Source organism: Loxodonta africana, chromosome 25 (assembly GCF_030014295.1).
Source record: "Loxodonta africana isolate mLoxAfr1 chromosome 25, mLoxAfr1.hap2, whole genome shotgun sequence".
NCBI classification, from domain to species: domain Eukaryota; kingdom Metazoa; phylum Chordata; class Mammalia; order Proboscidea; family Elephantidae; genus Loxodonta; species Loxodonta africana.
In genome coordinates, this window is record NC_087366.1 from 9,307,871 (window position 1) to 9,327,733 (window position 19,863).

At 35.6% G+C, this 19,863-nt stretch overlaps 1 long non-coding RNA gene across 19 annotated transcripts in view; it reads left to right on the top strand.

The window, feature by feature from the left end:
* LOC111750919 (uncharacterized) overlaps positions 1 to 19,863 on the top strand; it is a 204,536-nt gene that overhangs the window by 173,197 nt on the left and 11,476 nt on the right. For 2 of the 19 annotated variants that reach the window (XR_010319360.1, XR_010319352.1), the window contains exon 11: positions 14,825 to 19,024. The exons of the other annotated variants lie outside the window; for them this stretch is intronic. This is a non-coding gene — a long non-coding RNA (uncharacterized LOC111750919). Of the gene's footprint in view, positions 1 to 14,824; positions 19,025 to 19,863 lie in introns of those variants that run through there. 19 annotated transcript variants of the gene reach the window in all.

The following is a 19,863-nucleotide window of genomic DNA, read 5'->3' on the forward strand; positions in this document are numbered from 1 at the left end:
ATACAGAACTATTCATATTTTCTATTTTTAAATGTGTCCGTTTAGGTAAGTTGTTTTTGCAAGAATTTTTTCACTTCACATAAATTGTCAAATTCATTAGCATAAAGTTGCTCACAATATGATTTTATTATGTCTGTAGTCTTTAGTAACATGGGCTCTTTTAGTTCTGGAAAGGTAATTTGTATCTTCTTTTTTTGTTTGTTATGGTTGTTCAATCTTTCTAGGGATTTATTAATTTTGCAAATGACTAACTTTTGACTTTGTTAATTTTTTAAGAAATTCTTTATCAGGTTTTATTTTATTGATACCTGTCTTTTATCTTTTTTCTTCTTTTTCCTTTGGGTCTAATTTGCTTTTCTTTTCCTTGCCTCTTAGGATTGAGATGCAGATCTTTGTTTAAAATCTTTTTTTCCTAATCATTCAGAGTTATAAAGTTCTTTCAGAGCAACACTTTATCTGCATCCCATTCAATTTGATATATTGTTTTCTCCATCATTCAATTTGAAATGTTTTCTAATTTCCTTTGTTATTTCAGTTTTGAACCTGTGTTCTTTAAAAGCGTTTGATTTCCAAATATAGAGAGACTTTTTAGGGACTTGTTACTGATTTTTATTTATTTATTTATTTTGTAGTCAGGGAATATACTTTGTAAAATTACAATATTTTGCAATATATTGAAACATTTTATGGCCCCCATGTTTTGGTTATCTAGTGCTGCTATAACAGAGACACCACAAGTGGGTGACTTTAACAAAGAGAAATTTATCCTCTCACAGTGTGGTAGGTTCCAAGTCCAAATTCAGGGTGTTGGCTCCAGGGGAAGGCTTTCTCTCTTTGTTGGCTCTGGAGGAAGGTCCTTGTCCTCAATCTCCCCCGGTCGAGGAACTTCTCAGGTGCAGGAACCCTGTGTCCAAAGGATGTGCTCTGTACCTGGTGCTGTTTTCTTGGTGCTATGAGGTCCCCAAATCTCTGTTAGCTTCTCTTTCCTTTTATCTGTTAAGAGGGAAACTCCCTTTACATTGGATCAGGGAGGTGACCTGAGTAAGGGTGGTGTTACAATCCCACCGTAATCCTCTTTAGCATAAAATTACAATCATAAAATGGAGGACAACCACACAATACTGGGAATCATGGCCTAACCAAGTTGATACACACATTTTGGGGGAGGGGGCACGTAATTCAATCCATAACACCCCAATATATTGCTTTTTTGGTGAGTGTTTTATGAAGACTTAAAGTTATAATTTTCAGTAGTTGGATGTAGTGTGCTATCAGTATCAATTTGATCAATTTGCTTGACAGTGTTGTTCAAATTGAGAAAACTTTTGTCTACTTTTTCTACCAAGTAGACAAAATCATTTGAAAGAGGAATGTTACAATCTTAAACTATGATAAAGGTAATATCTCTATTTCTCCCCTTAGTTCTATTAAGTCTTGCTGAGTGTTGAAACTATGCTATTAGAAGAGTACAGCTTTATGGTCATTATGTCTTCTGATACTTCTATAATTCTGAAATATTATAAATAAATCATAATTGGTACTTTTATAATTATGAAATATCTTTCTTTATCTCCAAAAATATAACTTATATTGAAATCTACTTTGATGCTAACACAGCCACACCAGAATTTTTTTTGCAATGTTTGCAGAGTATATCATCTTCCATACTTTTACTTTGAATTTTTGCTGACATGCATTTAAATCGTATCACTACACAAATTCCTAAAAAAGACCAGATTTACTGGACCGAGGGAAACTAGAAGGACCCCAGAGACTGTTGCCTAAATACACCTTTTTAGCTTGGAACTGAAGCTACTCCCTTTCAGTCAAGTAATAGATTGGCTTATTAAACAAGAAAACAGTATCACCCATGACGAATGTGTTCACTTAAACAATGGTTGACATTTATCCCAAAACAAAGATGAGAAGGCAAAGAGGGTCAGGGAAGCTTGATAAATGGAAACAGAACATATAGAATAGAAACAACGAGAATGCTGACTCATGGAAATTGTAACCAATGTCATGGAGCAATTTGTATAAAAATTGTTAAAAGACAACCTAATTTGTTGTGTCTGCTTTTACCTAGAACACAATAAAATATTAAAAATAATGAAGTGTATCACCTTATACCATTTATTTCATCATTTTTAAATCCAATCTAATTTTACAATGTTGGCGTTTTATTTGGAGTGTTTACTACATTCTTATTTACTGTAATTATCGATATGATTAGATTTTGAGTTGATAGTCTTCATATTTTTCTCTGTCCCATATATATTTATATTTTGAATTTTGTTTGTTTTTTCCTGTTTCTGTCAAGTCAAATGGAGCCCTTGTTACCTGATTAGGGTCTGTGCCCTGGAGCAATGGAGCCAATGAAACATACTCCAAGTCAGAAAGAGTGAGAAAGTTTATAAAGCACATGTACACAATCACTGGGGACAGACCCAGCAGCAGCACAGACTGTCTCTATGGAGTCCCAAAGGCCAGTTTTACATTAGAGCTTATATAGAATCTTACAAGCGTTAGAAGTGTCTTTGTAGTCTACAGATGGCCTGGCCAGAGGAATTATTCATTACAAGGTAGTGACAAAAGACTCTTTATCAGACTAAAGATATACATATCAGATACCTGGGCTCTGATTTTCCTGTGGGGGGTTGTAAGTCACAGGTGGCCCAATAGAACAAGACAAAGTTATTTGCATCAGTTTAAAACAAAGAACAAAGTCATTAACATTAGGTCAAAACAAAGTCTTTAACAGAGGTAAGTGAAGGAGGCAGGCAGAGGAAGAACTACTTATATGTTCATCATGGCGTTAGTTATGTCAAGCTCTCAGTTGCCCATTTTGAAAAAGGAGAAAACATGGTAGGGAGTATTGGGGTCACACTCTGGTGTCTCAGTGGTTAAGTGTTCAGCTGCTAACCAAAAAGTCGGCAGTTCAAATCCACCGGCCGCTCCTTGGAAACCTATGTGACAGTTCCACTCTGTCCTATAGGGTCGCTATGAGTTGGAATCAACTTGCTGGCAATGGGTTATCAAGCCAAACAAGAATTTTTTGTTTTGTTTTGTTTGTCACTTACTCATTTCACTTTTTTACTATATATATTTTTGTATTATTTGTTAGTGATTGTTCTAGGAATTAAAATATACATTCTTAAAAAATTGATATTGTTCCTCCCCAGCTAAAATATAGCAATTTTACATAATACAGTTTCACATACCTACCCTTTGATGTGTTTCTATTAGACTTATATAGCAACCCTATAGAACAGAGTAGAACTGTCCCATAGAGTTTCCAAGGAGCGCCAGGTGGGTTTGAACTGCTGACCTCTTGGTTAGCAGCGGTAGCACTTAACCACTACAACACCAGGGTTCCCATTTATGTAAATAAACTTACAAAATTATTATTTTTGCTTTGGGCAGTTTTCTTCTCAACGAATTGGGAAAAAAAAAAAGAACATTCTTTTATTTCTGTCAATGTTTTTACTGTTTTTGGGATTCTTTATTTCTTCACATAGGATAAAGTTTCCATATGGTCTTAGATTTTGTACCCTTCAAATTTTTGTAGATCTTTTAGTGCAGATTTGCTGGCCTCAAATTCTTTCTTCTTTTATTTATACGAAAATGTTTCTATTCATATTTGAAGGAAGTTTTTGCTTGATATTTAAATCTGGGTTTTTTCTGAGCAGTTGACATTATCTAGACTTTAAGACCACTGTAATTCTTATTTTCTTCCCTGTATATAATATGGAGACCTGGTGGTTCAGTGGTTAAGAGCCTAGATGCTAATCAAAAGATCAGCAGTTCAAATCCACCAGCTGCCCCTTGGAAACCCTAGGGGCCAGTTCTACTCTGTCTTATAGGGTCGCTACAAGTCAGAATTGACTCAATGGCAACAGGTTTGATTTTGATTTAGATGGTAGATATCTGCTCAGCATAGCTCAAAGGACCCTTCAGTCAGAATCGACTCGACAACAGCGGGTTTGGTTTGGTTTTTTGGGTATAGACTATATCCTTTTTCTTTTACTTCCTTTAAGATATTTTCTTCATTTTGGTTTTCAGCAGTTTTATAATGATGTGATATGTGCTTGAAGTTCACTGTGCTTCCTGTATTTATAGGTTAAAATTTTCCCCAAATTTTGGGAAAAATATACATACACAAACATATGCATATACATACACATGCTTACCTACATGTATAAAAAAAAAAAAATTATATATAATTGCACATGCATGTGTGCATAACTATATATGCATACTCATATACGATTATATATACTTACTTTGTTATCAGAGAATAGCCTCGGTTGTTGTCTTTGGTGTAGGAAAGAATTCAAACACTGAGACAAATAGTGCCAAGCGAGCAGAGGTTTATTAGCCAGCAGAGGGTTAGTAGCAAAAGTACACTTGACTAGGGAGCATCAAGTGGGCTACTCAGATACAGGGTCTGAGAGCCCCGATAGTCGTTTTCTTAGGGTTTTGTACCCTTCTTGTCTCTTACTCTCTCTGTTAACGTTTAACTGCCAAGTCAGAGACCCCTGCAGAGATTATTTCCTTGGCTTAACGTTTAATTACCAAGTTAGGGACCACTATAGGGACCATTTCCTTGGCTTAATGTTTAACTAGGTAAGGATCATCTTATTGAGAAATGTCACTACCCCCTGCCTCTCCCTCTGTAAGGACTATCTTACTGAGGAATGTCACCACCTCTTGTCTCTTCCTCCTCCTGAGTGTAAGCCCTCACCATCCCCCTTAAAATTTGATCCATTTTAATATACATTTGCTTGTTTTATTTAACTTTTCTTTGGCAAAATAATCCAGACTATTAAGATTTGATAAAATGGAATAAATTGAAGTCAACAAAACTACTGTACTATAGAGAAAAGTCCAAATTATTTAACCAAACTCAATTGTTTACTAATCTAAAAATAGGTCATTACAAATTTATTTAGATAGGGTTTCAACTATATTATTAATTTCATTTGTTTTGGACATATTCATTTAAATGATTTTAGTAAGTGTTTTTTTTTTCATGTAAACAAGGAAAGAAAAGGCAAAAACTTATAGACAGTGTATGTATATGACTGTCTTTGCTCTTTGAAATACTGTATTCTCCTCAAATAATTTAATTGTGTTTTTCATGGTAAGCTGGAAATCTGGTATAATCTTTATGGGAACTATTGTAGGGGAAAAAACATCATAAAGTTTAGTAAAGCAAAAAGAAAGTTTTATTCAGCATATATTCAAAAAGACAAAAGTTGAGAAGTGGACAAAGATGTTGCCAGAGCTTTGTCCGAGTCCAAGGAAATTACAGAATAGACAAAAGTGGAAAAACAGACAAGCGTGCTACCACAGCCATGTCTGTCTGAGTCCAAGGGAAGGTTACGGAGTCGTCAGTATATATTAACATTACAAACAGGCAAAACCAGTGAAAGCTTCACCTTTTCACAGATTGGCTAGAAACTGTGATCTTACATTTTGAATTATCTTTCTGAACAATCATTGGTACAGGATTCAGTAATGACAGTCAGGAGGGTCTTCATTGGTCCAACAAATTTCTATTCACTAAATGTTAGTAGCAAAAGATACGAGTGGAAAGTCTTTTGTGTTCTGGCTTAGGTGAAATGTTCCCTAAAAGACATTTTCCAGGATTATTCTATCTATTGCCTTTATACCTCAGGGCCCAGTTGGTGTGTCCTTGTGAGTCCTCGTGAGCTCTTGTGAGCCCAGCTCCAGCTGGGTCCCATTCTCTATGCTCAAGGACAGGGAATAATGACTAATATTATTTCCTAAATCAGAACAGAAAAACATATATGGCAGATGTATCAAAATCAGACCCATTGCTGTCAAGATAATATGTAGCTTCTTTTTCACAGTTATTTATATGATAGGAAGAGGTATGAGATCTTTCATTTCTGCAAAGTGAAAATATTATTAACAGGTATAAATATTAACTAAATAGAATGAATGTTATCACTTCTGGATACTTATAAGTTTTTTTTTTTTTTTTTTAAGGTATAGCATGTCTCTAGCCTGTCTGTCATACATACAAAATTCTCTAGAAAATTTCTTACTGGCTCCTAAACAAGCACCAGAATACCCTTCTCAGTGTGTTTGCTTCAGACACCCAATAGTAACAATTTACACATTTTAATTCAAAAGGTACTGAGTCATTATTATTATTTGACATTACTGTAGGGTCACTATGAGTCAGAATAGACTTGACAGCAATGGGTTTGGTTTTTGTATATACAGAAACCTACACATACTTAGTGTAAAACATTAATCAATATTGTGAATGTAGTCAAGCAATGGGAAGTTGTGTTGGGAGTCAAGAAGACATTGCACATGTCATTAAAAATGAACAATGTATATATAACCTTTCTGATTTTTATTTACTTAGGTGACAATGGAAACCCTGGTGGGTTAGTGGTTAAGTGCTACGGCTGCATCTGCAGTTAAAATCCGCCAGGCGCTCCTTGGAAACTCTATGGGGGCAGTTCTACTCTGTCCTGTAGGGTTGCTATGAGTCGGGATCAACTCGATGGCACTGGGTTCGATTTTTTTTTTTTTTTTTGGTTTTTAGGTGAAAAAGTCATCTGCATTAGTAGGAAGTTTTTTTAAAAAAGAAAAGGAAACAAAAGTTCCACTAACTAAAGCTACCTTCAGGTTCTTTTATATATCCAGGATTCAGGAAGAAAGTTCTTTCTCCTCTGATGTTCTTACAGTTGCTAAGCTCATTTAAAGTCAAATTACTAGTTTTTAGAAGAGGTTTTTTTTTTCTTTTCTTTTTGACATTCTTTTAGTACAATAACTTGTTTATAGTGTATTGGAAAAAAATCTGTGGACTGTAAAATATGAGAGTAGATTATAATCTTGGTTCACCTCTGATCCACTCTTAGACCTTGGAGAAATCTTAAAATCTTAATTAAATTCAGTGACTTTCATACATTTTTCACTGTGACCAAAAGTAAAAATAAATTTCACATCCAATCCTGAATTCCATATATACATATATATATAATATATGTACATAATATACATATATAAAATTTTATATATGTATATAATATACATATATAAAAGCATTACTAAAAACAACAAGAAAGCTATACCAAAAAATACTTTCCTTTGTTATATATTTCTTTCTCACTTATTTATTCTATTCTATTATTGTTTAATGCTAGTCAGAACTCACTAAATTAAATGCATGAATGAATAAATGGCCAGGATTTATGGTCTGAAAAATATTTGACTAAGTGATGTCTAAATTTCCTAACAGCACAAATATTTGATAATTCTAGGCACATATATCATTTTTTTTACACTTTAGTTTCATGTAGTAATTTGAATTAAGTTCACAAAACTGTTACTAATGGAAATTTCTAGAATTTTAATAAGTTGACAAAAATGTTTTTTATTAACAAAATTTCTTTGCAAAAAAAATTGTGTGCTATTACGAAAATGCATAATTATAAACAATACCTAAAATGTATCTCCTATACTCTTTTGGTTATACTCTTTAAGTATTTAGTTTTCTTGACAAGGTTTTTTTTAATATAGAGATTACATAAACTTTATCACCTACCCAAATTATCCTAAACCTTTAGGGAAGAAAACAACTATGTGTCATGTTATCTGCAGAGTTTAGTACAAAGTTGATTCAGACTGCTCTTCACTTTACTGACAATTTTTGAATACAATTATTTTTGTTTCCCAACCATGTGATATTTAGCTGCTCAAATTTATTTCCATTGACTATGATATTCAATTCATTCGAATAGAGAGAATAGGTATTAGGTGGAGGTAGCTATTGGCCATCCAGGAGAATGCATCAAGTAAACAATTGGCTTCATTAATTTGAATTTGATTGAAAACTTCAGAGGTGCAGCTGAAACTTGCTTGAATACATATACATGGTATTTAAAGCCAATAGACTGGAGGACAACAAGACGGAAAACAGAGACCCTGGAGCTAAACTTTGGTTCTCTAGGCATTTAGCAGCCAGAACAAGGAATAGTTACCAGCAAATGAAATTAAGAGCTGGTCCAGGAAGTGGGGCAGGCAGGAACTAGGGTGTTATGTGATGGATGTTAAGAAATGAGAGAATTTCAAAAAGCAATGTTGCTTGGAATGCTTCTGAGAATTGAAGTAGGATGAGAAAAAGACACCATTTTTAGGATCAGCAATATAATGTTTGCCAATTGTGACATAATCTCAATGGAATTTTGAGGGAAAAATGGGAAATGAGTAAGCAACAACAGCAAATATAGAAAACATTTTCAGCTTATTTTGCTATGGAGCAGAGAAAAAGAAAGGTAGCTGATGAAGAATGCGGGCTCATGGAGAGATTTTTTTTTTTTAAATAATAGATGGGAAACTAAAAGATTTTGAGTGTCGAATTATAATGTAGGAGGGTGATTACAAAGTCATATAAGATACATTTCTATTCTGGAAGAGCTTACAATAAAATACCGGAAAGAGAACGCATGTATACAAAAACACGTAACAATTACCAGGCAGGAATAAAAACTTTGAAGAAACAAGCTGAAGAATATTATTTCCTTGCAATCATACTTAACAATGCATTTTTTTCATTTAACCTTGAATTCAACCTGTACTCAGCTTGGAAGGCTGATATGTTTTTTTAAACAAGCGATTTCAATTCTCATATTGCCTTTTACAGAAACCATTGCTGTTCTCAGTGTTACAAGACTTTTTACCTTTCATCTTCTAATATTGACAATATGACAAGATTTTGATAAAGGTTTCATCTTACAAAGAGGGAAAAATGGCTCACTGCCCTCAACTAGTTCAACAGCATGCATCCAGTTACAATTCTTTCAGGCATAAAACATTCAAGTCCTGAGACATCAGATACACTAACATTCCACACAGAAAATACACTGGTGGTTTGGTGAAGCGGGTGAAGAAGCATAAACCACGTTGGAAGCAGCCAAGCATAGCAAGCAGCAGCTATTTTCCCACTCTGGATAGTTCCAGCCACATAGAACAGTGTGATTTTTTTTTAAAAAAAGAAAATGTAACACTATTTTTAGATTGATGTTATTAAAAAACAAAAACTCACATGGGTATACATATGTACATATTCATATAGATATATGCAAATGTGTATGTCTATCACCTGAAAACCCATAGGTAAAAAGGTTGTACATGGTCTCTTTGCAACAAACCAGCAGTCTTAATTTTAACTTTGAAAAAAGTACCAATTTAGAGGTCATGTCTATATTAGTTAGCATATCCAAACCAGTGCCATGTACTGTGATTAGTTAGCATAGATACTAGTAAGTATACCAAAAAACCAAATGCATTGCTGTCAAGTCCATTCTGATTCATAGCTACCCTACAGAACAGGGTAGAACTGCCCCATAGAGTTCCCAAGGAGAGTGTGGTGGATTCGAACTGCTGACCTTTTGATTAGCAGCTATAACACTTAACCACTGTGCCACCAGGGTTTCACATTAATAAGTATAGAAAGATAAAAAATATCTTGTTAGTCTTACTAAAATTATCCCAATATTAAAAAATATCTTTAGTCTTACTAAAATTATCCCAATATTATATATAGTTTCGAAAATTGCTTTTCTGTAGTTGATAATTGGCATCAACAGGCAGTCTTGAATTTAGGGGGACCAGATTATAGACAATATTTATTCAATTAGCTCAAATTATTTACAGGATTGCAGGATTTTACAGTATTATTTCCCTCACTAGAATTGTGTGGAAACAGATCCAGCCAACAATTACTTAAATGTATTGCCTTTCCTCCATCTGCTTTTAGTGTAATTTATCTAAATGGCCAATAGGGTATATACCTACCTCACTCTTAATAGGAATCACATGTTTTAAGAAACATTTGCTGTCACTTGGTTCTCAGATGCCAGTGTAATCACGGGTGAGGCAGAGGGGTTAGTTAATTTTCACTTGCATTCCTTTTGCAATTTGTTTTCTATTGAATCCTATATTAGGTATCAACACTCCTTTTGTTTTTCACAAGATCCAATCATTTTCTTTATGCAAAGGTCCAAATTTTTTTGTGTGGCCATGATTCTGGCATCTGAATCCCACACCCTGCACCCTTATCTTGGCAGGTAAGAATTGGCAAGCATCTAGGTCCCTGTAGAGCTAAAAAGGAGCCAGTAGCTGAAGCTGTGTCTAGCTCTTATGTTGCTGTGCTTTCTTTATGGAATGAAACACTGCAGGAAGCACATTTAAACTGAATGGGTAGCTTTTTAGACAGAGAGGCATGAGAAAATAGGGCATTGAATGGGGGGAAAAAATGTTACTGCGTATCCCGGAAACTCACAGTTTAAACATCCAATATGTTTCATAATTTTTCTTTGCACATTTTATACCTAATCAAGATGCATCATTTTCATCTGAAATACAGTCCAGGCATTCCTCTTGATAGGTACGAATAAGAAAATTGAGATTAAGTGAGGTGAAATGCCTTACCCAGCGATGTAAAAAAATTTATTAAAATCCATTTTATTATAAAAAAATTGACTCACATTTTAGGTTATGAAACAGACTCTCATGCTTTGATTTACCTTGTGAATCTGTGAAATCTTTTTCTCTCACAAAAATTAAAACCTTCCTATACTATTATCCACAATAAATTATTACAGTAAAAATGAAAATGTATAATATGGCTTTTCATATTAAATCTTCCAACCTGTTTATTATGCACAGAGATTGCATTCAAAAATAAAAAATCAGAAAATCAAGGGCATTTGCAGCATGACAATGCATTTGGCTTGCCCTCTTTTTCTCTATCTATTCATTATCATCTATGTAAATACTAGCAACATTAGTTACAGAAAAATCATTTTGTAGGAGACTAAGATCATATTTGGCTTATCTTGTAGAATGTGCGTTTTTATATTGCTAATACTTAATATTTTTTTTTTTTTAATACTTAATAAGGTTGACTATAGTGTGCTGTTTTAATGCTGGATAAAAAGGAAGGAAAGGCCTCAGAGATAATACTAAGAAATCAAACAAAAAACAACTGCTCTTGTTTGTTGTTAGGTTAGTGTTAATTTGTGTAATTCTTTTTTGCATTATTAGGAAATTATAGTTAATTACTTTTCTGTCAAATATAAGTGCTAGGTATTAATCATTGAAGATTTTGAGATGTTTTGTGTTGTGTATAAAATAATGCCAATCTCTTAAGGAGTATTTAATCATTCCTCAGCAGAAAGAAAATATTTCAGAAAATATTCTTAAAGTTAGGATGGCACAGTCATTTTCATTGGAAAAGCCAGAGTAATAAATGACAAGTGTAGCCACTTAAAGCTACACCTATTTTCAAGTTGGAAGATATATTATGCGAGAAGAAAAAAGGTAATGAGTAATGAACTAGACTTTCAGTTTCATAAAATGTGCTGTTTCACACACATATGCAACACTAAAATGAGTTTTTAAGAACATTGTATTTATGGGTTCCAAATATTAGACTGCAAGAAAATTACCTGGCATGTTTGTTCAAACTACAGGTTGTGGTTTTCCAACCACAGAGACATGGATTCAACAGACGTGTGGTGAGCCCTAAATTCTGTATTTTTAGTCAACATCCAAAGTGACTGTGATACAGTTAGTCTAAGACATGCTTTAATAAATTTTTTAAGAAAGAAATTTGGTACAGAACTTTCATTAATCTAAAAATTAAAGACTGCCTATGGCAATAGCTTTAAAGAAGAAAAAGAAAAGAACCTTCATTATATCCATGAGCTCTATGATCTTTAGCAGTAGTTTGCTGTTGCCAGGAATCATATACCAAAGTTTGGCATATTCATCAAAAAGATTTTGGCGTTGCCAGAATGAAATGCAGAGTTAAAATATTAGCAAACGGACACCTAAAATGTGGAAGTGGTTTTTGAATTGGATAATGGGTAGAGGCTAAAGAAATTTAAGATGCCTATTTTTTTTTTTTTTTTAATAATTAAACCCTAGATTGCCTTGAAGAGACTGTTGGTAGGATTGTGGATGTCAAAGGAAATTCTGGTGAGGGTTGAAAAGAAAGTGAGCAGAGCTATAGAGAAAGCCTCTATTGTCTTAGAGAATACATATGGCACCAGCAACAGAACGTTGTTAGAAATGTAGATGGTCAATGTGCTTCTGGCGAGGCTTTAAAAGAAAATAATAAACATGTGATTGGACAAGTGAGAAGGGTGATGCTTTTTGTGCAGTGGCGAAAAATTTGTCTGAATTAATTCAAGTGTTTAGTGGAAGGTAAAACTTTTAAGTGTTGAATTTGGATATCTGGCTGGAGAGATTTCTAAGCAAGGTCTTAAAGGGCTTACACGGTTTCTCCTTCCCACTTACAGTAAAATGCAAAAGAGATGGACTTAAAAATGAACTGTGCAAAATGAAAACAGAACTTAAAGATTTGGAAAATTCTGTTGTACAAACTAAAGACACATATACTAGAATGTTGACCAAGGATGTGGCTACAGAATCTTTTGTTAAAGAGATTAACCCTGTGACTGATGGATCTAACCAACTACTCCAGCAGAAAACCCATTAGCTTAGACCGAAGGGGACGTAGAAGAACAAAAGGAAAGAACTCTGTCTGCGTCTTGGAATTGTACAGGCAGGAAACAAGCCAAAGGAGCTACATCTGTTGTCCTCCAAGAAAAGAAAAGGACATCCCTTGAGCAGCTCGGAGATCAGAAGAACTATTAGAAGGAGCACAGGAAGCAGGGCCTTCACAGCTTCAAAGGATGGGGCTAAGGTACTGGATCTCAAAGAGTGGGTCACAGCCTCCTAGGTTTCAAAGAGTCGGATATTCACCAACTGAGTTCGAGAGTGTGGAACTGCCATTAAGTTGTACTAGGGAGATGGAGTGGCCACCCAAAACTGAAGAATGGGGCCTGCTGGGGCTGAGGGTAGGGTTGCCACTCAGATGGACTAGGAGAATGGGGCCATTTAAAGCTTAGGAAAGTAGATTTGCCATCCAAGAAAGCCTGAAAGGTGTAGCTGAAGCTCAGGGCCAAAGGGCCTCTACCTAGAATCCAGAGGATGTGGCCAACACCCAGCATTTGGAGGGCAAGGTCATTACCCAGAAGGTCTCAGAGAAAAGGGGATTATTTTCAAGACTTGAGAGCTAATATAATTTGTTCTGCTGGGTTTTAGATTGCTTGGTGCCCTCCTTTCTCTCCAGTTTCTTCCATTTGTAACCGAAATGTCTACTTTGTGCCTGTTTCAGCATTGTACTTCAGAAACCGATAAACTGTATTCTAGATTTCATAGCTTCACAGATTAGGAAGAATTTTGCCGCAGGATGGAATACACCTAACGTCTCACCCACACTTGGTTTAGATGATTCAGAAGATCAGATTTTGGACTAGGAGTTGATTTAAGACTTTTAGGATGATGTGATGGAGTGATTGTGTTTTGTATGTGGCAAGGACATGAACTTTGGAAGGACAAAGGGTGGAATGGTATGGATTGAATTATGTCCTCTCAAAACATGTATTGTAAATCCTAACCTCTATGCCTGTGGTACGGAAACCCTGGTGGCGTAGTGGTTAAGTGCTACGGCAGCTAACCAAAAGGTTGGCAGTTTGAATCCACCAAGCGCTCCTTGGAAACTCTATGGGGCAGTTCTATTTTGTCCTATAGGGTCGCTATGAGTCGGAATCGACTCCACGGCAGCGAGTTTTTGGTTTATGCCTATGGTTATAATCCCATTTAGGAATGGATCGTCTTTTAAAGTTAATGAGGCAGGATTAATGTACAGTATATATTCAGTCTCTTTTGAGATACAAAAAAGGTTAAACAAGAAAACAGAGGAGAGATGGGGTAAGATAGATGCCAAGACACATGGAGATCTCCAAGGGACCAGAAAGCAGAAGCTGAAGAGGCAAGGATCTTCTTCTAGAGCTGACAGAGAAAGCCTTCCCCTAGAGCTGGCACTCTGAATCGGACTTCTAGCATCCTAAACTGTGAGAAAAAAATGTATGTTTAGGCCATCCACTTCTGGTATTTCTGTTATGTTGTTGCTGTTAGGTGCCACTGAATCTGTTCTAACTTACAGAGACCCTATAGGACAGAGTAAAACTGCCCCATAGTGTTTCCAAGGAGCGCCTGGTGGATTTGAACTGCCGACCTTTGGGTTAGCAGATGTAGCTCTTATCCACTGCACCATCAGGACTCCGTTTCTGTTATAGCAGCACTAAATACATGAGTATAGTAATAGATAAAATCCTATCAACAGTGCAGCTCTCCAGAGAGATTAAAAAGTAGATTAGTTCCAGTTTATTAAATGATATTATGTTCATAGACATGTTGTTTAAGTGACAAGAGATTTACATACCAGTTTTTGAACCAGTCAAATTATACTGAGTGAAAACAAAATGATTCAGAATGGTAACTTCTGTGATATTTTGTAGCAATTTGCACTCTTTACATCCTTTTTGTTTTCTGAGTTATATAATTCACATACCTATCAATATTTCCTAATAAAACAAGAGATAAATCTTGATATATACATAGATTCAACAATAAATGAAATGACTCAGAACCAATACCCTCAGTAGAATAAATAACTACTACTATTTCTAAAGCTAGATGATATAGCAGGAAAGAAAATTTGTGACTATTCCTTGCTTAGAATTCTGCAAATAATCAGTGGTGAGAATGGCCTTTGCTATTTTATATGTGGACATGTCTTCATTTAAGTTTGATGAATGTCATTGGTTATTGGAGAAAAACAAAAATGAATGCATTATTGTTTTAGCATCAGTAATTTTTATTCGAGTAGTCCTCAGTTGAAGGGATTTTTTTTTTTTTTTGTCAGAGGAAAATAATTGAGTATTCTTCCCAGTACAAAGAGAATGTCCACAATATGTCTGCTGAATTGTCAACATTATCCTTCTGAATAATTCCAAGGGTAAGAAGTTCATTACTTTGTAGGGAAGTTCATTTCATTGCTGGATAGCTCTAACAGGGAAAATATATTTTATGTCTTTCACAAATTTATTCTCCTTGTAATTTTCATTTATTCATTCTTTTTTTGTGAATTTGAAATAAAAGATGTGATGTTTTCTCCCCCTTCCATGGCTAGCCCTTCAAGGATATATAAGTAGAATTTTTTCATCAAAGTCTTCTCTCTGGAACAGCTTTTGATTTAGCAGCACGGTTTCTGGATCAGAGCTCCTGGATTTTAAAACAAGCTTCTTCATTTGTCAGCAAGTGACTTTCCCACTATAAACCTCAGTTTTCTGTTCGTAAAATGGGAATAAGTGGCAGTCCTTCATATCCTAGAGATGTTGTTTGGATTAAATGGCATGAAAAAGAGGTAGAACAATCTCTGGCACAGAATATGAGCTCAGTGCCTATTATCATAATTGTAACTGAGTTCAAATTTCTCTCAATGCTATTTACAACAATAAGTTTTAAATTCCATGGTGAAGTAAAAATATACTTCTAACATCTAACTCTTTATTCTACTATCTTTATTTCACTATCAAATCCATCTGGATAGTCTGGCACCATCTCAAACAATAAAATGAGTTATTAGTATTTGTCTTTATGAAATACTTCCTCACTATATCTTTTTACTGTGTTTTTTTAAAACTCCCTAAATGCCTCCAAATAATGTGCCTAATAATGTGTTCTCAAACATTGCTTCAATTTTGCTTCAGCCATAACGTCCAAAACTTGCTTATTCACTACATTACAAAATTGGAACAAATATGCAAAACCCAGGCTTCTTCCAATCTGACGTCTCAGAAGTGCATATGATTAATGTTATTCCTAAATTCAGGTGAATCAGAGACTATTTTTCAGTATCAAAGAACAGATAGAAATACTTTCTATTACATTGACCCTTTACTATTATAATATTCGGGAAGAAGTATTTTACAGCTAAATAAAATTTCAGGAGACAAGTTTGATAATATTCTACTTTCAAAAAGCAAAATTCTCAAAATCAAATGTTAGTTAAAACCTGTAATTTTTGAATAAGCTCAAAATTTATCAACATTCATTTATTCTTATGACTAATTACCTCAAAATTTGGTTTTCTCTTCTTGATTGTATGATTTTCTTTAGAATCGTCCAGAGATAAAGATTACTCCCCTCCACTACATTAACATTTTCCACTCAAGGGCTGATTATGTTATTATGCAAAGGAGACCTCACCAAAAATAATTTAAAGACAGTGAGGGCACTAAATAATTTATCCCAAATCACTCCAGATGTGGAATTTTCCATTCAAATGCATGGTTTTGAATGCCCCATTAATATATATTTAGTGTGCTCATGAGCTGTATTATAATATAAATTGTGAATTGTTTGATGTATTCTTCAACTTCAGTTCTAATTACAGCGTAGTCAACTCTTGATTATCCATTGTAATGGGGACACGAATAAGAGAGATAAACAAAATTCGCAGATTTTCCCACTCTTTTAAAAACGAATAGCTTTGATTTATTTTTCACGGTAACCTTTTCTGCCCTCTACATTCTCTTAGCCTCTATCCATCCTCAACGAATAAGTAATGAAGTAAACTAAAATCTATGACAGGCATATGTTTGTCTAACCACCAAAAACCAAACCCCTGACCTTGAATACGTTCTGACTCATAGCGATCCCATAGGGTTTAACCAAAAAACCCACTGCCTTCGAGTCGATTCCGACTCATAGCAACTCTATAGGACGAAGTAGAACTGCCCCATAGAGTTTCCAAGGAGCACTTCATGGATTTGAACTGGCAACTTCCTGGTTAGCAGTCGTAGCACTTAACCACTACGCCACCAGGGTTCCCCCATAGGGTTTACAAGCCTGTAAATCTCTACAGAAGGAGGCTTCTACAGCTTTCTCCCGTGGAGCCACTGGTGGTTTTGAACTTACAACTTTTTGTTAGCAGTTGATCGCCTTAACCTCTGCACCACCGGGGCTCCTTGTATTAGTCTAGGTTTTATATTTAAAAAAAAAAAAAAAAATTGCTGGCAAGTCGATTCCAACTCCTAGCAACTTCATAGGACAGAGTAGAACTGCCCCATAGGGTTTCCAAGGAGCACCTGGTGGATTCCAACTGCCGACCTTTTGGTTAGCAGCCAAACTCTTAACAACTACACCATCAGGATTTCCATTGAATAAACAATACCTGAATTTTTGTTTTGTTTTGTTTTGTTTTCAGCTTCAGCGAACAGAAGTTTATTTTCTCACAGTTTGGGAGGCTAGAAGCAGGATTCAAGGCACTGGCTATAGGGGAAGTTTCTCTCTGTCCGCCCTGGGAGAAAATTCTTGTCACTTTCCGCTTCCCTTTCTAGGTTCCTTGGCAATCTCCAGGTGGCATTAATCTTTCTTCATTTGTGCTTGCTTGCTTCTGTGCCTAAGCTACTCCTTTTATATCTCAAATATGACTGGCTTTTTTTTTTTTAAGACATCCTACACTGAAATGGTCTGATTAACACAGCAAAGAAAACCTTGTTCCCAGATGAGATTACATCCACATGTATAGGGGTTAGGATTTACAGCTCACGTTTTGGTGGATGCAATTCAATCCATAAATAAGCTTTTGATTGGCTTTCTCAAGGACTCTCACATGACACTGAGGATTTTTTTTTTTTAATTGTGCTTTAGGTGAAAGTTTACAGAGAAAATCAGTTTCTCGTTAAACAGTTAACACACATACTGCTTTGGGACATTGGTTGCCAATCCATGACATGTCAACACTGTCCCCTTTGCATTTGTCCAGCTTTCCTATCCCCGTGCGCCTTCTTGTCCTTGCTCCTGGGCTGGTGTGATCATTTAGACTCCTTTACATGGTTGAACAATTTGTGTTGTTGTTTGTTTTATAGGTCTGTCTTTTCTTTGGCTGAAGGGGGAACCTATGGAATAACTTCAGTACTGAGTTAAAAGGGTGTCTGGGGACCATATTCCCAGTGTTTCTCCAGTCTCTGTCAAACCAATAAGTCTGGTCCTTTTTTTGTGAGTTAGAATTTTGTTCTACATTTTTCTCCAGCTCTGAGACCCAGTATTGTGATACCTGGCAGGGCAGTCTGTGGTGATAGCCAGGCACCATCTAGTTGTTCTGGACTCAGTATTGTGGAAGCTGTGGTAGTTGTGGTTCATTAGTCCTTTGGACTAATCTTCCCCTTGTGTCTTTGGTTTTCTTCATTCTCCCTTGCTCCAGATAGGGTGGGACTATCTTAGATATATCTTAGGTGGCCACTAACGAGCTTTGAAGACCCCAGATGCTATTTACCAAGGTAGAATGTAGAACATTTTCTTTATAAACTATGGTATGCCAAATGAGATAGATGTCCACTGAGACCATGGTCCCCAGCCCTCAGCCCAGTAATTCGGTCCCTCAGGGAGTTTGGATGTGTCTATGAGCCTTCTGTGGCTTTGCCTTGGTCAACTTGTGCTGATTTCCCCAGGAATAATACCAAAGTTTTTAAGGTCAGTGTCTGTAATTTCTGTGTCTCTGCAAATACATGGAAATGTGAAATAATGAATATGTTCCAATTATGATTCCATTGTATATTTGTATTGCATAATAATATGGAGATTACTAAGTATTCAGAGGAATGACCATGAATATTCAAGATAAATGCATTATTTATATCTTTCTATATATATTTAAAGGACAAGAAATTTGGGAGTGCCTGGGTCTCTGCCCTAGTTCTTTTTTCCTCTGATTGCTTAGATCAGTTGACTACCAGCAGTCCAAACCCCAACTACAACTCCAGGATAAATCCTGAAGTAAGGCTAAAGGGTTTTAGAAAATGAAGATATATCCAAAGCTGTCCACGTTCTTCTTTCTGCCTGGAATTGGACAGCTACTGGAAGTGACAATAGCCCCAGACTGAGGTTTTAATAAAAATATTTTCAAAGGTGAGTTCTAAAAATTTGGCAAGATCTTTTAATAGCTGAGAAACCAGACGTGAATTAAGAGGTCAGCGATCAGGAATGTGCTATAACATACCTTGTACCAGTTTCTAAGAGCCTATTCCTTTTATTTTAGAAATTTTGTCAGCAGGTTACATAAGCACCACTAAAATATGCAAAAAAAAAAAAAATGGGCTTTTTTTTTTTTTTTTTCCAGAGCTTGTTATTAGCACACAGTTGGACAAATTCCTTTTTCCTAGATGACCAATCGGGTAAGAGTGAGGAGAACAGGGATTAATGTTATTCCTCACATTAAGTTAAAGAATCCAGACCTTTGTGCAGAATTAAGCCTTGCAAATTCCAAATTATGCTTAAATGACTTAGCAAAAATTATTCTCCCTGACACTGCACCAGAGTTTAAATAGCTAGACCTATTCTTTGCTTTTGAGATCCTACACTGCTGTCTAAAAACGGGATCTTTGTTTTACTCTCCTTTTCAAATACCCGGTCTTATCAGTTGCATGCAGTCAACATCTGTTTCTGTTGTACGTATTACATCTAAAGTTAACCATGATGTCATAAGCAATTAGACCATGCCTGACTTTTAGTTGCTGTTAGGTGACATCGAGTCGATTTCTGCTCATAGCGACCCTATGTATAACAGAACGAAACACTGCCAGGTCCCATGTCATCCTCAAAATCAGTACTGTGTTTGAGCCCATTGTTGCAGCCACTGGGCCAATCCATTTCATTGAGGGTCTTCCTCTTTTTTGCTGACCCTCTACTTTACCAAGCATCATGGATTGAATTGTGTCCCCCCAAAATATGTGTATCAACTTGGTTAGGCCATGTTTCCCAGTATCCTGTGGTAGTCCTCCATTTTGTGATTGTAATTTTATGTTGAGAAGATTAGGGTGGGATTGTAACACCACCCTTACTCAGGTCACCTCCCTGATCCAAGGTAAAGGGAGTTTCCCTGGGGTGTGGCCTGCACCA